The sequence below is a fragment of the Gracilinanus agilis genome, chromosome 4 (genome assembly GCF_016433145.1).
Source record: "Gracilinanus agilis isolate LMUSP501 chromosome 4, AgileGrace, whole genome shotgun sequence".
In the NCBI taxonomy this organism is placed as follows: Eukaryota; Metazoa; Chordata; class Mammalia; order Didelphimorphia; family Didelphidae; genus Gracilinanus; species Gracilinanus agilis.
The window spans coordinates 209,656,981-209,672,411 of NC_058133.1; the positions used below are offsets into that span (position 1 = coordinate 209,656,981).

General features: G+C 38.1%; 3 non-coding genes across 3 annotated transcripts; 2 read left to right on the plus strand and 1 right to left on the minus strand.

Moving 5' to 3' along the window:
* Positions 1 to 7,371: 7,371 nt before the first annotated feature.
* Positions 7,372 to 7,444, minus strand: TRNAR-UCG. The gene has a single exon. It is a non-coding gene; the product is annotated as a tRNA-Arg (tRNA).
* Positions 7,445 to 7,793: 349 nt separating this feature from the next.
* Positions 7,794 to 7,866, plus strand: TRNAR-UCG. Its single transcript has one exon. It is a non-coding gene; the product is annotated as a tRNA-Arg (tRNA).
* A 463-nt stretch (positions 7,867 to 8,329) lies between these two features.
* Positions 8,330 to 8,402, plus strand: TRNAR-CCU. Its single transcript has one exon. It is a non-coding gene; the product is annotated as a tRNA-Arg (tRNA).
* Positions 8,403 to 15,431: the final 7,029 nt, after the last annotated feature.

Consider the following 15,431-nt stretch of genomic DNA (forward strand, 5'->3'; position numbering starts at 1 on the left):
CCAAGTCAATAGCAAACAAAAAGGTATACAGAGGAGAATTCATAGCAGATGACACTGAGTAGAAGAGAAGTGAGGTCGCTCAGCTTAACCAAAAGAGAGGGTCCCAGATCCCACCCAAAGAGAAGTTCCCCAAAGGGTCTAGTGTAGCAAGCTGCAGACAGGGACACCATAGATTGTAAACTCCTCTCGTGTCAGCTTCTTCCCATAATCTTAGTTTTCCTTCAGCAACCTTAAGTGGGGTTATCATCCATCATTTCTCTTGAAACTAGAAGCCAGAAGTGCCTAAAGCTGGAAGAGAGAGAGAGCCTGAAGAAACACAAGACACAAAAAAGGCTGCTGTTCTCCTTTCTCCTGCTCTTGTAAACTTAGGCAGGTGTTGGGCACTGATCTCCGTTTAGGAGAAGAGAGTTCCATACCAATGGGCTTTGGGACTTGGGGTCTAGCTATGACCTTAAAAGCCAAAGCGATTACTTCCAGATTCTCCAAAGATACTTTATTCTTTACATATATGTATTAAACCATATGTTAAAGTTCAGTCTTGACTCAGGCCAGTCTGGTATTTCGAGAAGAAAATCGGACACTTGTAGCTTATCTAACAGGTGACAAAAGATTTACTTAGCCATAGCATAGACAAGATATTCAGCAAAGATAGAACATTATTTTGGGTCCAAGTAGCTTCCCTCATTTCCATACATCAACACATGGTAAACTCAATATCACGGAGACATATGCCAAATGTGAGGGGGTTACCAACTCCTCCTGGATCGGTCACTTTATGTCCTTAGTGGACTGGGAAACCATATCAGTGGTTTGGTGCCATTAGTCCCCTGGGGTAATTACATTTCAAGGACAGTTTCAATATCTTTAAAAAAATTTAAAATTAAATGTTAAATGTTATTTTTATTCTTTTTTCTCTTCTTTTTAAAATTTCTTTTAAAATTTGTTTATTTTAAATATTCCTTTCTTTTTCAAATTTGAGTTCCAAATTCTCTCCCTCCCTTCCACTCTCTTCCCTAGCCACTGAAGAAGGTGAGAAATATATCAATTAAAAATGTGAAATCATTCAAAACATATTTCTATATTAGCCATATTTTTAAAAAACCAAGAAAGATAAAGTGAGAAAATTATACTTCAAAATGCTTCAATTACTTCAAGAGTATATCAGTTCTCTCTCTGGGCATGGATAACATTTTTTCATCATGAGTTCTTCGAAATTGTTTTGGATCACCATATTGATCAGATCAGAGTAGCAAATTCTTTCACAGTTGCTCATCATTACAACATTGCTATTACTGTGCACAATGAGGTCCCAGTATTTCTCACTTCATTTTGTATTAGTTCATATAGTTTTTTCAATATTTTTTATAATTTCAATATCTTTGAAAGCAAACACTGTCTAACCTGTGTTGTAGTAAGGACCTGGGAAAAATTTGCCATTTGACCCCAGTCTTGGGAAATATTGTTCCTTCCACACTACCCACACTCTTTTTAATCCCTTACTTCTATCTTTGTACCTTCATAGAAATTTCTTTGTTCAAGCTCACCGAAGACTCAATCCAATGATGTTCTTTCTTTAAAAAAAAAAAAACCCACAGTATTTTATTGATGCCATTTATCCTGACATTAGTAATTCCCTATACTATCTCCAGATGGAAACTTCCCTTTTGACAAACATAAACAAGTAAAAACTTGTGGTAAGAGACCTTTACCTGCCTGGGCATATATAATATTCTATCCTAGTAATTTCCTGCCTCTCTGTTGAGAATGAAAAGGTATCTTTTACTGTCTGTTTTTTGGGAACATAAGTTTTTCAGTTTTTCAAATAAAAAGAGGTCCTTCTCCTGGTTCCCCTTCCCCCACTGAGAGCATGTGCAGCTGCCATTCTGATCAGCCATCAGGGAACACTGCAAATTGGCTTCTGGCCATGCCTGGCTCCTCTTCTGATAGTGCCCTAATTGGCTTCTGAGCTGGAAGAGCTAATAACATGGGGTGCCACAGTTGTGTAAGATTTAAATTAATAGCCAATAACTCCAAGTATTATATTTTATAAGATTTATTAGTAATCACTTGAAGTAGAAGAAATAAAAGAACAAAGTACAAAACTTAAGCATGACCACATGAATAAAATTCTCCTGCCTGTCTCTCCCCCAACCTCCACCAACTGCATTCTGGGGAAGAAAGAGCAAGGGTCGAACTACACAAAACTTATATCCTCCCTCCGTTAGCACACAACAGGAGAAGGAACATGGGAAACTGGGATTTAGAGTCCTGGGGGCAAAATTCAAATTACACGGTTGGTAGAAAAAGGAGATGGTTTCTGGCTGGTGACCTTCCAGAAATAGAAGCCACAATAGGATTGAGTTTGTAACAAGGAAAGCATTAGCAGTGGAGGCCAAAGTAAGGAATTCAAGCATGGCTGTTTGATCAAACAATGCCTAGCTCAGAGGTGAGATATGAAGTAGCCCTACGAAAAAATTAATTTATAAAAAAACCTAATTTACGTCTCAAGAAGGTTTAGTGTTCTATATCGGCATTCTGTATGACTTACTAGTAAAAAGTTTGGACATGAAATTCTATTCTAATCATTTGGTACTGCATGCTATGATTCTTTAATTCTTCACATTCCTCTTTCTATGTGGGAATAAATGACTGGTTTTGTTTTTGATTCATGATTGGGTACCTTTTGTGTGTTTCTCCTTCCTGGGGAACCCCTTGGACTTTTGAGCCAAAAGTATCAATATTATTAGAAACTTACTGGTAACACCAGAGTTGGGATTGAATCTGAAAATGGAGAGTTTATTTCTCATTATTAGGGATTGGGGAACTGAACTGGAATAAATTACAATGACTAGAGAAAGGGCAGAGATTTTTTGTACAAGTAGCCAGCCTCTTGGCTTCAGCCAAGCAGTTGCCTCCAGGCTGTATACTAGAGTGAGGTTGACTTCCTGTGATATTTTCATTTACATAGTTGTCCAGTTGGTCAGTCACATTCAACTCTTCATGACTCCATGGACCATAGCACAGCAGGAATTTCTATCCTCCAGTGTCTCTCAAAATCATCCCCAATATCAGGATCTTTTCTAGTGAGTACTGCCTTATTATTATGTAGCCAAAGTTTTTAAACTTTAGCTTCAGTATTTAACCTTCCAGTGAATTTAGCATATCTTTATCTTAAATCTGGAACTGTTGGACGAATTAATGATTCCACCAATCAGGGGTCTCTATCTTCCTTCAGTCCCTCCAACACTTGAGTATTCTCATGTTTTGTCAACTTTGCTAATTTGCATGGTATGAGAGGAAAGTTCAGTGTTATTAGTGATTTGCATATCTCTTAAAATTGATGATTTAGAGCATGTTTTCATGTAGTTGTTATAATTCAGTTATTTTTTTGAAAATGATTCCCATTTTGACCTCTTATCTACTTCAAAATGACACATGGTGGTTGGTGTTTTAATTACTTGTATATTTTGGATATTATACTTTCATCATTTGATAAAATGACCTTTTAAATACCCATCATTTCCATTCTTTCTTGGCTTCCAAAACATTACTTTCTCCTGCCTCTCTTCCAAAGCCTCTAACATGGCTCCTTCTCTGTTTTCTTTAATCCCTCTCTCCTCTGTACAGTCTTCTTCTGCAATCCCATTCATTCTTACAGCTTTAATTATCACTTCAATGCAGAGAATTCCTGCATTTCTCTTCACCAGAAAACCCAGATTTTTCTTCTAGGTTCCTCCCTTCCAACTTCCTATAGGACATATAAACCCAAGTGAAGTCAAGTTAACAATCATCATAGGGACTTTAGATGCCCGATCCCTTAATTTTACAGATGAGGAAGCTGAGGGCTAGAGAAGTGTGGTGATTTGCCCAAAGCAGTGGTTCCCAAGCTTTTTTGGCCTACCGCCCCCTTTCCAGAAAAAATATTACTTGGCCCCCAGGAAATTGTTTTTTAAAAAAATTTAATAGCAATTAATAGGAAGGATAAATGCACCTATGGCCATCACCGCCTCCCTGGAACACTGCAGCACCCACTAGGGGGCGGTGGCATCCACTTTGGGAATCACTGGCCCAAAGTAACATAACTGGTTAATAGGATTTATATAGGCTTTAAGGTTTACAAAACATTTCACATATGATCCTCTTTTGATCCTTACAAGAACCTTGTGAAACAGGTTAGCATCTCCATTTTACAGGTGAGAAAACTGAGGTTGGGAGATCATACAGAGTATGCTAAATAAATTGCTTTTTTTTTTTTTTTTTAAACCCTTACCTTCTGTCTTAGTATCAGTTCGAAGACAGAAGAGGAGCAAGGTCTAGGCAGTTGGGGTTAAATGAGTTATCCAGGGTTGCACAGCTAGGAAGTATCACACTTGAACCCAGGTTCTCTCAACTCTTTGCCTAGTACTAATCTACTATGTATTAACCTGCCCCTGAAGTTTCTGAAGGAGAATTAAACTCAGGTCTTCCTGAATCTGCCCAACTCTCCTTCTACTACACCAGTCCTACTTTAATTCTAAAATGCAGATTTTCTTTCTCCAAATCTAGCAGGCATATCAGGCTATACCTGACTCTACTCTGCTTCTCTATGATACATTTTGTGATGGAAAGTTACTTGTAGAGCCATAACTAGGGTAGGGTAATTAATTGGAGCCTTGTGCCCAAACACTGAAATTTACAGAATGTATAGAGTTTAATCTGGATATGGAATAAACAAGAACTATTTAGCAAAAATAATTAGTTAATATAAGAAACTACTAGAAAGTCATACTGCTGGTGAACTCCTTTGCTTGGGTCATTCCCAGGAAGCTGCCTCTCCTACAGCAGCATCCTGAGTCTTCCTCTCCACCAGAGTGATGTCCTGAGGCTTCTGAGGTCTAAGGTTCCTCCTTGAAATCCTTCCCTGGTAATATGTTTCCTTTGCTTGGTTCCATCAACTAGGGAGTCTTTAGACAAACAGAGCTGCAGGGAGAGTTGAAATACTTTTTGAAGAAGAGGATAATATGCTGTTTTTCAATGAATTCAATTCAACAAACCTTTATTAAGAGCTTACCACATACAAAGCTCTATGATACACATTGTAGATAAAAAAGATGGGAAAACAAATCCAGGAGTCCCTGTCCTCAAAGAATATATAATTTAAAAAAGAAAATTTCTGAGATTAGCAAACATGAAATAAAACGGGTATTTCCATATCCTTTGTAGAACAGAGAAAGAGGATTGACTATTTAATCATGAAACTATAGTGGTTAGAGGACTGGATATAAACTCAGGGAGTATCCAGCTCAAATCCTAACTCAGATACTTATGTGACTGGGCAAGTCATTTAACTTTTTATCTGCCTCAGTTTTATCATTTGTAAAATCGTAATAATAATAGCACTAACTTCCTAGTTGGTTGTGAAGAAGCACTTTGCACACCTTAAAATGATATATAAGTGCTAGCTATTATTTAACCTGTTATTATTAAGAAGTTGTCTTGCTTGTCTGTGATTCTTTGTGGTTTTCTTTTTGTTCCCCCTGTGAATGAAAAAAAAAAAATCTTTCCTCCCTTCCTCCCTNTGGTTTTAGCTAAAACTTAATGAAAACATACAATAAGAACTGTGAAGACAGCCTCTAATGCTGACATTCCCTGTTTTGCAAAACAAAAAGTAACAGTTACATATAGCCTTTCAATAGGTCCAAGACTATTAGTTTGACTCAGATTAAAATAGTACAATAATTAATATAAAAGGAGAATCTACTGCATTATATCTTACATCTAGTAAGTATGGCAGGACACTGATAGAAATGATCATAAAGGGCCATTTTTCTTTGCTTGGCAAACATTTCTGTTGGTCCAGAAAACTGACTTTTGTTGAGGGGTCCATGGCTTTGGAACAGTGCATATGATGTCAGGTCTTTTCTTGTATTTATTGGTTTTACTGAATTTCTCTCTTTTCTTCCCCTTCCTTCCTTCCTTCCTTCCTTCCTTCCTTCCTTCCTTCCTTCCTTCCTTCCTTCTTTCATTCCTTTCTTTCCTTCTTCCTTTCTCTTTCTTTTCTTTCTTCCTATTCTTGTGCTACTTTCTCTTATCCCACTTCTGAGAAAAAGAAAAGAAACCTAAATCCCTGTAACAAATATGCATAGTCAAGCAAAAAGAATCCCTGCATTGGCTTATCAGAAAACATACATGCCTCCTTCTGTCTGTCTGAAAGTGGGTTTTCTAGAATCATGGACACTCATTGCACTGACCCTATTTCTCCAGATTTTCAAAGTTAGGAGCAGAGTGTCTAATAAAAACGCCCAGACTGTCCTCTCAAAGCTCTGGCAATGGTTCAGGAAAAGTCTAATTCTTCCTAAATTGAGGGGCTAAAGCAAGCCGGGCTCCCAGGCACATCTAAGGAGGACCTACGGGGCAGAGTAATCCCACGAGTATATCCCCCAGACCATCACACGGTCCCCTTGCAAGGGTTGATTTAGGGGACCAAATTACACAGGTGTAAATCTGGGAATATGGCGTACCCCGAAAACACAAATTGAGCATTTAATACACTAACCGAAAACCCTGTACAAAGATCACGTGGTTTCTCTCACCTGCAGTGCAAGAAAAGACCAGTAGAGGGTAGTGCATGTTAAGGAAAGGCTCAATACTTGTTTGGGGAGGGAGAAATGCAAACCTGCTTTTGGAAAGCAAATTGGACTCAATGAATCCAGGAACAGCCTCGAAAACGGATAGAGAACAATAGAATAACATTTGGAGATTTTACATTGAGTTGCAAAGCGGAAGATAGACTTTACCCGACTATGGATCTCGAACCTACGACGCTTTGTTTAGAAGACTAACGCCTTAACCATTAGGCCATTTGGACAAAGGAAATGATGAGTCACGTGGTCTTTGGTAAACCAAGAGAATGAGTTGGAAAAGGGTCTGATAAAGATGGCCATTAACCTTTTCCAGAACAAGTCTTGCAGCCCATTCACCGGCTTCCTTCTTTGCTGTCTCCAAGTGTCACTTTGTATCCACGGAAACGTCCTACTTTGCGAGTCCCAACTACATCTTTTCAAATGGTTATATCAAAACTAAGATGCATAATCGGATTTTGACCTTGGCCTACGTATGGCTCCCAAATTCTATCTCCAAATCTACTTTGCTTGCATTGAAGGTGCTACGCATTACACATGCCGGCAGAAGGCTTGTATGGCTAATATTTCACTTGGTCATGATCATGTGTACCTAGGACGCGAGTGAAATGAGAAGCTGGTACCTGGTTCCCGCAGACTAGGAGAGCCCCTGCCAAGAACGGGTTCCCAGGGAGCGCGAGATTTTCTTCTGCAGAGGGAACGTGTCCAATCCCGGATGGGGTTCAGTAAAGATCCATGCTAAAATAACATCTGACCACGAAGGGACTCGAACCCTCAATCTTCTGATCCGAAGTCAGACGCCTTATCCATTAGGCCACGCGGTCACCCTACTGTGTCTTTCCGCAGCGGATGTGAGGACCTGGGATGTGCGGGCTTTTTTTTCCTATCCTTTCTGCAATCTTTAAAGGTATGGTAAAGGGAAGAGGGTCTTCCAGTCCTAACCCAGAGGGTAGGTGGGAACCAAGGACCCCGGAGGTTCGGGGGATAGAGACAGGAAAATCTGAAATGCCATTTTGTTTTGCAGTTCAGCCCATGCTTATGGCGCCCCGCAGCTGCAGAACTCCTTGGAAAGCCCTAGGAAGTTAAAAGGAAAAGAACACTTACTTCTCCATGTCTCCGCTACGCCGCTTCTAATCCAAATAACTAATCTCTTTCGGGACCCATTTCCATAGGGACCGCGTGGCCTAATGGATAAGGCGTCTGACTTCGGATCAGAAGATTGAGGGTTCGAGTCCCTTCGTGGTCGTATCCTTTTAATTCCAAAAGGCATGTGTGTGGAAACAAATCCCTGACCTTGCATTTAAGCGGATTGCAACGTTTTGAAACAAAACAAGAAGATGCTTCCCTGACAAATACCGAAAATGCAGAAGGCTGAGCAGAGAGAACCCGAGCGAGCGCTTATACGCGTCCCAGAATCCAAGCTGGCCTCCATTAGAACGTTCTGCGCCGGCGCTTCTCAGCGTTTTTTAAAACGGACACTCTAGGGAGAGGAATCCCTGCGCCCTCCTCGCTTCCCGCCAGACCGAAAGGGCAGAAGAACCTTTAAATCTCCAATCAACAAAGTGGTTGCCCGCTCCGGAACATAGAGAGCCGCAGAGCTCGGGTTCTGGCACCAAGGGCCCCATCCCCCACTCTTCCATCCAGGTGGGAAGGAGCTGGCGCGTGGTCCGACGAAGAAGAGGCATGTGATCAGCAACTCGCTACAGGAAGCCCCAGTGGCCTAATGGATAAGGCACTGGCCTCCTAAGCCAGGGATTGTGGGTTCGAGTCCCATCTGGGGTGGAGCGTACGCTCGTTTTTCTTTTCGCTCTCAACAGTGATTTAAAACAGAATAAAGAAGCCTCTTTCCAATTCAGCCCATTTTCTTAATTTTAATTTTTCTTTAAATTATGAACTTAAAAATTAAAATTTAAAAACATTCTTAAAATTAGGACAGAGGGAGGGGGGGAAGGAGAGAGAGAGAGAGAGAGAGAGAGAGAGAGAGAGAGAGATGAGCAACTATATGAAGATAGTAGGTTTTTATATCTATCTTTATATATTATGTTACCAACTTTTAGACATCCTCACCCAAAAAACTGATCAGCTATAAAGAGCTCCCCTTCCAGTCCATATATTAATTAAAAAAATTTTTTTTTTAATTTTTTAACCTCTCACCTCCCCAGCAAACTGATTAGCCAGGAGGAAAAAAAGACTCCTTTGGTGCAGATATATTATTTTTATTTCGCAAAGAACTCTGATTAGCTATAAAGAAGCCTGCCAATCTAGTGAATATAAATGTGTTTATGTATACATAGTTTTAAAATAATTTAATTTAAAATTTTTGAACTTTTCAACTCCAACTTTCCCACCACCATCAAAAACTGCTTAGTCACCAAAAAGAAGCATATACATATATATGTATATATAATATGTATATATATACACACACATTTTTAAAAATTAAAAATATTTTTGTTCTGAACTTTTAAATACTCCTATCCCAAAGAACTGATTATCTATAAAAATGAAACCCCTGCCCCCAACAAGTCTCTCTATATATTTTAATTAATTTAAAATTTTTAATCTTTTCAACCCCTTTCTCTCACATACAAACTGATTAGCCACCCTCCATCTGGTGTAGATCTTTTTTTTAAAAAACTTCATTTTTTTGCTCTGAACTTTTAAACATCCTGACACCAAAGAACTCAGATTAGCCATAAAAAAAGAAGCTCCATGGACAGCTTGCATTTATTCTTATTTTTTATTTTGAATTTATCTCCTCTCTCTTCAAAAATGATCACTTCTCTACAGAAAGAGGATTCTTTATCCAACAGGGAATCTCTAATTTCATATATAAAAAACTGCATATTATGTGCTATCAAAATGGCCTTTGACTAACCCCATCCCCTCCTCCACTCCAATTAAAAACCAAGAAAAAAAAGAACATCAAATAACAGTAGCCAAGCATATATCTACACTGAGTCCATACTACAAAATGTGTCTTATTCTGTACCTGAGTGCCCATCACCCCTCTGGCAGGGGAAGGATGGACCATGTGCTTTATAATCCTTGGTGCTCTGGAGACATGGTTGGTCATGGCATGGATCAATGTTGTCCTCATCCTTAGTACAAGTTCTTCTGGTGGATCTGCTGACTTCTCTTCGCTTTTTATGTTTCTTGGGATTCTCTTAAATTATCTTTTATTATTTCTTACAGGGACATAATATCCCATTTTATTCATGTACCACGATTTTTTTTCCAGCTGTTTCCATCAATGGTCACTCTAATCTGATGTATATTTCTTCCCTGCCCTCTCCTTCCCCCCCCCCCCCCCCATCTCCCTTTTTATATCGGTGAGCCTTCATTTTGTTGATGATTGATTACTTATTTAAACCATTTCCCCATCTTGGCCAAGCCTGGCTATAAATTGAAAGGAGAATTTCCTTACAAAGGTAAAAAGAGGTGCTCGATTTGGCAGCATATATGCAAAGAAAAAAAAGAGGAGCCCTCCTCACTTATTAACTGACTGGGGAAATAAAGGCCCTTTAGCCTTTTTCAGCCTCACTTCTTCATCTGTAATGTGAAGAAACTTTATAGCACCTACTTTTCAGGGTTGTTGTAAAGATGAGGTGGAATAATTAGCTTACAGTGCCTTTTAAACCTTAAATTACCATATAAATGTCAATGTACAAATACCCTTCTGGGAATTTTCTATTAAAGATCTATTTCATTTATTGTTACTGTAACAGAAACTGTCTTTCAGCCTAGTCTCCTAATGACAATAGTATCATATAATTGGAGACATTTCTAATGATTTATGCCAAATCTCACTGATGGGGCTATATGACTTTGTTGTTCAGTCATTCATTCATACCCAATTCTTCATGACACTATGAACCAAAGCATGCCAGGAATCTTCAACTATCTCTCAAAGTCTATCCAAGTTCATGTTCATTATTTCCATGATGCTATTTTATCTTTTGCCTTCTGTCTTCAGTCTTCCCCAACAGAAGGATCTTTCCCAGAGGGTCCTGTCTGCTCATTATGTGGCCAAAATTCAGATTCAGTATTTGACCTCCCAGTGAATAGTCTAAAATAGTCTTTAAATATTGATTGATTTGATCTTGCCGTCCCCAGGGGCTCTCAAAAAATCCTCTCCAGGACAACCATTAGAAAGCCTTGATTCTTCAGCACTCAGCTTTCCTGATAGATCAATTCTCATAGCCATACATTAATGTTGGAAAAACCACAGCTTTGACTCTATGGACATTTGTTGGCAAGGTCATGGTTCTGCTTGTTAGGTAACTGTTAGCTAAACTTCATAGATTCCCTTCCACGAGCAAGTGTCTTTTAATTTCATGACTGTGGTTGTCATCTGCAGTGATCTTTGAGACCAAGGATATAAAATCTGACATTTCTTCCATATCTTCTACCTCTAATTGTCTGAAAGTGAGGGGATTAGTTGCCAAGACTTAGCTTTTTTTGATTGCATCCTTTAACTTTATCAAGAACCTTAATATTTCTTCACTTTCTGCCATGGGAGCTATAACTTTGAAACATGCTATTGGAGCAACCCTTAATAGGAACATTTGCCTGGGGAACATAGCACTCTCTTCCTCTAGCAAATGATCCTTTAAATATTATACTCTCGTTAATTAACATGACATTCTGAAGTCAAAATAGCATCCCCTACTGAATCAGTGTTAGTAGGAATGCCCACTACACAGCTTATGTGGAGCAAAAAAATCTTCACATATTTTAAACTTGGGAAAAAAATGAAATCTCAGAGATCTCTATGGAAATTCAGTAATCCTCTAAATAGAGTAATTAGAACTTTGTTTTGTCTTTAACACTTTATACCATTTGTGATGCACAGTTCACTGGATTTTATATATACATCTGATTAGGATCCTGTTTATTTCAACAATTTCCCTCTATACAGAAGACCTAAAGATATGTGAATTCTGTTTCCTCCTTCTCCAGAGTGGGAAGACAGAAGGCCATTCCATAGCAGTTTACTGAGAGTTAATTAGAGACTAAATCCATTCAGAATTTCTAAGGATCTTTTTTTCCTTGGGAGTAATGAGTAGGCAGGGTCTCCTATGAGAACACAAGAGGCATAGCTCGAATAGAGTACATTCCATAAGAATTGGAATTTTTTGAATATAATCAAAATGGGAAACAGGTTACCAGTGTGGTATTCAAATGATAAACATCCTCTTGATGTAAGCCTTTTATAAACAGTTTTCAATATAAAATTCCACAGTGCCATCATTTTTATGTTCATAATTTTTAGTTTTCATTGGGGATATTTGGTTTGGAAAAGGCAATGAAGGAGATGTAAGCCTGGTTATATGAAGGAGAGGTGAGACTTTTTTTTTTTTTAGGAATATAAGATAAAGTGCTAAAAGTTTTTAGAAAGCCTTTGCATAAATTTAATGAATACCAAAAGTGGCTGTTTCAATGATCATTATACGTATTAGACTGTAATTAGACTTGCTAGTATCAACGTTACTTTAAAAAATTAACTACTTGGATGGTTTCAGAAAATTCTGAGAAAACTGATGCAAAGTGAAGTGAGCAGAGCCAAGAGAACATTGTACATGGTAACAGGTATAAATATTATAATGACATTTAGCTATTAAATACTTAGCTATTCTGTTCAAGACAACAATTTAAGACAAGATCAAAAATGTTATCCATCTTCAGAGAGAATTGATGAACTCTGAGTACACATTGAAGCTTACTGTTTTCACTTTATTTTTCTTGCTTTATGTGTGTGTGTGTGTGTGTGTGTGTGTTTGGCAACACAGCTAATATAGATATATATTTCACTCAACTTTCCATGTAGAATTGATATCATATTGCTTGCCTTCTCAATGGGTAAGGAAGGGAAAGTGGGAGAGGAAAAATTTGAAACTTGACTTAAAAAAAAATGAATGGTTAAGGGAGAGAAACAATATGGAAACTATAACTTCAGAAAACTTATGTGGAAATTTGTTATTAAAATAAAGAATTTTAAAAAATGAATGTTAAAAAAATTAACTACTTTATTGCCCAACATAATTTATTACTGTTACATAAATTATGACATAATTTACTGCCCAATATAATTTGACTTTGGAAATCATTGTGTGAGGAAGAATCTCCTGGGACTATAAAGTTGATTTAGTATCTAGTAAAAGCGTTTATGGTAACAGATTGGCAATACCTCATGCAAGGAAAGAAGACCAACAGATGATAACTGAGAGTACAGGAATGCAAATTCAAATTTAGACTAGTTATAGGGGAATATAAATTTCTAGGAAGGTTGGGGAGACAGCCCCTAAAGACAGTGATAAGATCCCTTCCCACACCTATTTTCCCTATCCCACTTCACCCTTTTTTGAACAGGATGATTCCCCAACCTGTTAGACTAAAGACTGACCCTTGAAGACCCTATATGTTCCCTTCTCTCCACTCACACAGCCACTCCCCAGCTCTACCCAGTTAAGGTCTTCATCACTGAACTATTGTAATGACAGCCTCCTCACTAGTCTTCCTACTTCAAATTTCTCTACTCTATAATATATAATTTCCACAGTGGCCAAAGTGATTTTCCCTTGTTGCTGTTTTTTTTTAAATTTTCTTTTAAAAAACGTTTTATTGATATTTTGTTCTTATGGCATCTTTGCTTCCCTGCTTCCCTACCCTCCAGCCAATTCTTTGTAAAAAAGAAAGACTCTTCTTGTACTTTTTATTGTTTTTTTTCTTGGTTTGTCTCAGCCATTTCTAAATCCATTGTTCTTCACAGGATTTACTAGTAAAAACACCCAGGCCTTAGGTGTTTCTTTTGGGAATTCATTTATAGCTTTTAAAATGTCTTTTTTTGAGATTAGGTTGTTTAAATTCTCTGGTTTTTGTTTTGATAATAGAGGTATCATATTTTTTTAATTAATCCATTTTTTAGTCAGTTCTGTTAACATATAACTAGGCAAAATAGTTTCTAGTCAATTCCTTTATTTTCTCATCTGTTATGATTTCTCCTTTTTGATTTTCCAAATTTGGCTTCCTCCAAAAAATTAGCTAGTAGTATGCAATAGTAGATTCTATTCCCACTTTGTACTCTAGCACTAGTAGTTTTAGGTCTTTTCTTGAAACACAGTATTCAGGTTTTTTGTTTGTTTATGGTCTTGTTGGTTTTGTTGGTTTATTGGTTTTCAGGGAATTCAATGTTACTTATTGTTTTCTATTTCTATTTTTTGACAGATCTCATTTGTTCTAATTTTTTAGTCTCTTGATTTTGTCCTAATAGTTCCTTTTTTTTCTTTCTTTTTAAACCCTTACCTTCTATCTTTGAATCACTACTGTGTGTTGGTTCTAAGGCAGAGGAGTGGAAAGGGCTAGGAAATGGGGGTCGAGTGGCTTGCCCAGGGTCACACAGCTAGGAAGAGCCTGAGGTCACATTTGAACCCAGGACCTCCTGTCTCTAGGTCTGGCTCTCAATTCACTGAGCCACCAAGCTGCCCCCATGATTTTGTTCTAAGATTTCTCATTGCCTCACTGAATCACTAAATAAACTACCATAAAAGTCATTCTGACTTGAGTCTTTCATTTGGAATTAAGTAATTAAATTCCTGGACACCATACTTTTAAATATTCAGTCCAACCATAATTTTACCCTTTACCCTACATTCTGTTTTTCAGAGTCAAAGTAGTCATTGTTGATTATCTTGGTCATGTTGTCTATTTTTTTAATCTAAGCTGCTTATTCTTTCTCCTAGTGTTCTAACTTCATTTTTGATCTGTGGCAGATAGTTCTTAATTTGATCCATTCATTCTAGGGCTTCTTGTGGCCAAGTCATTCTTATTTCCGAGGTTCTATTTGTAATCTTTTGGATTTTTTCCTTTCTCTTGGGTTTTACTTTGGAATTCTTTTGACTCAGATTATTTCTTCATTATATTCATATTTTTCTTTTGTGCCTTTGCTCACGTCTTCAGTTTCAGTCCTCTGATCAGTACTGGTGCAGAGCCAGGATCTCTCTCCTCCTTTCCTGTTAGTTCTGGTGACAATGATTGTCTTCTCTTCTGCGGTAGTTGTGCTGCTGGTAGTAGGTGTGACATATTGTACTAGTGCTAGGCCCTGTTCCAATTATAATCCAGAAGCAGCTGCTCTGCAGTCCCTGGGTAGGAGAGTACCTAGGGTCAGGTCTGTGATTAGTCTTGGCCTCAGACTGGGGTTGGATGTGGCATGGATATCAGATTCTGTCCATTGCTGTAATCTAGTGGGGTATTCCCTGATTTTTCTTGGAGTACCCCCTGATCTTCGTTTTGCAGGGCTTGTCTGATGCTTGCCGGAGGGTCTTGCCATAAAGTTGTAGCCTCTGGAGGGGCCCAAGATTTCCCTGGTTTAAAGCTGCTTTCCTAGTGCATTCTAAGCCCCTGGAAACAGTGCCAAGGACCTCTGCAGAGGCCTTTGCTTCTATTTCCATTTCCTTGTGCCATCTGTTATGGGACAGAGTTACTCAGTGTTTTTTTTTTCTTGTTCTTGTTTGTTTTAGTGATAGCTTTTCATGTTGCCATCTTAGTTGGAATTTCCCTTATTTTTCTTGCCTCTTATGAAAGCTTCTGATTGATGGGTTAAAATATTTATAAAGTGTTTTCAATATGCCAAACCCCAAGCTAAATTTGCATTCTAAATGATGGGAAGGCAAATATGAGCAAATAAGATAGTCCCTGACCTTGAAAAATTTACAGTCTAATAGGGGAAGATAATATATAAAGAGGGGTTAGAGAAGGGAAGAGAGGTAGGTATGTGCTTGGCAACATGGTGTGGAGATGACTGAGAAGTGC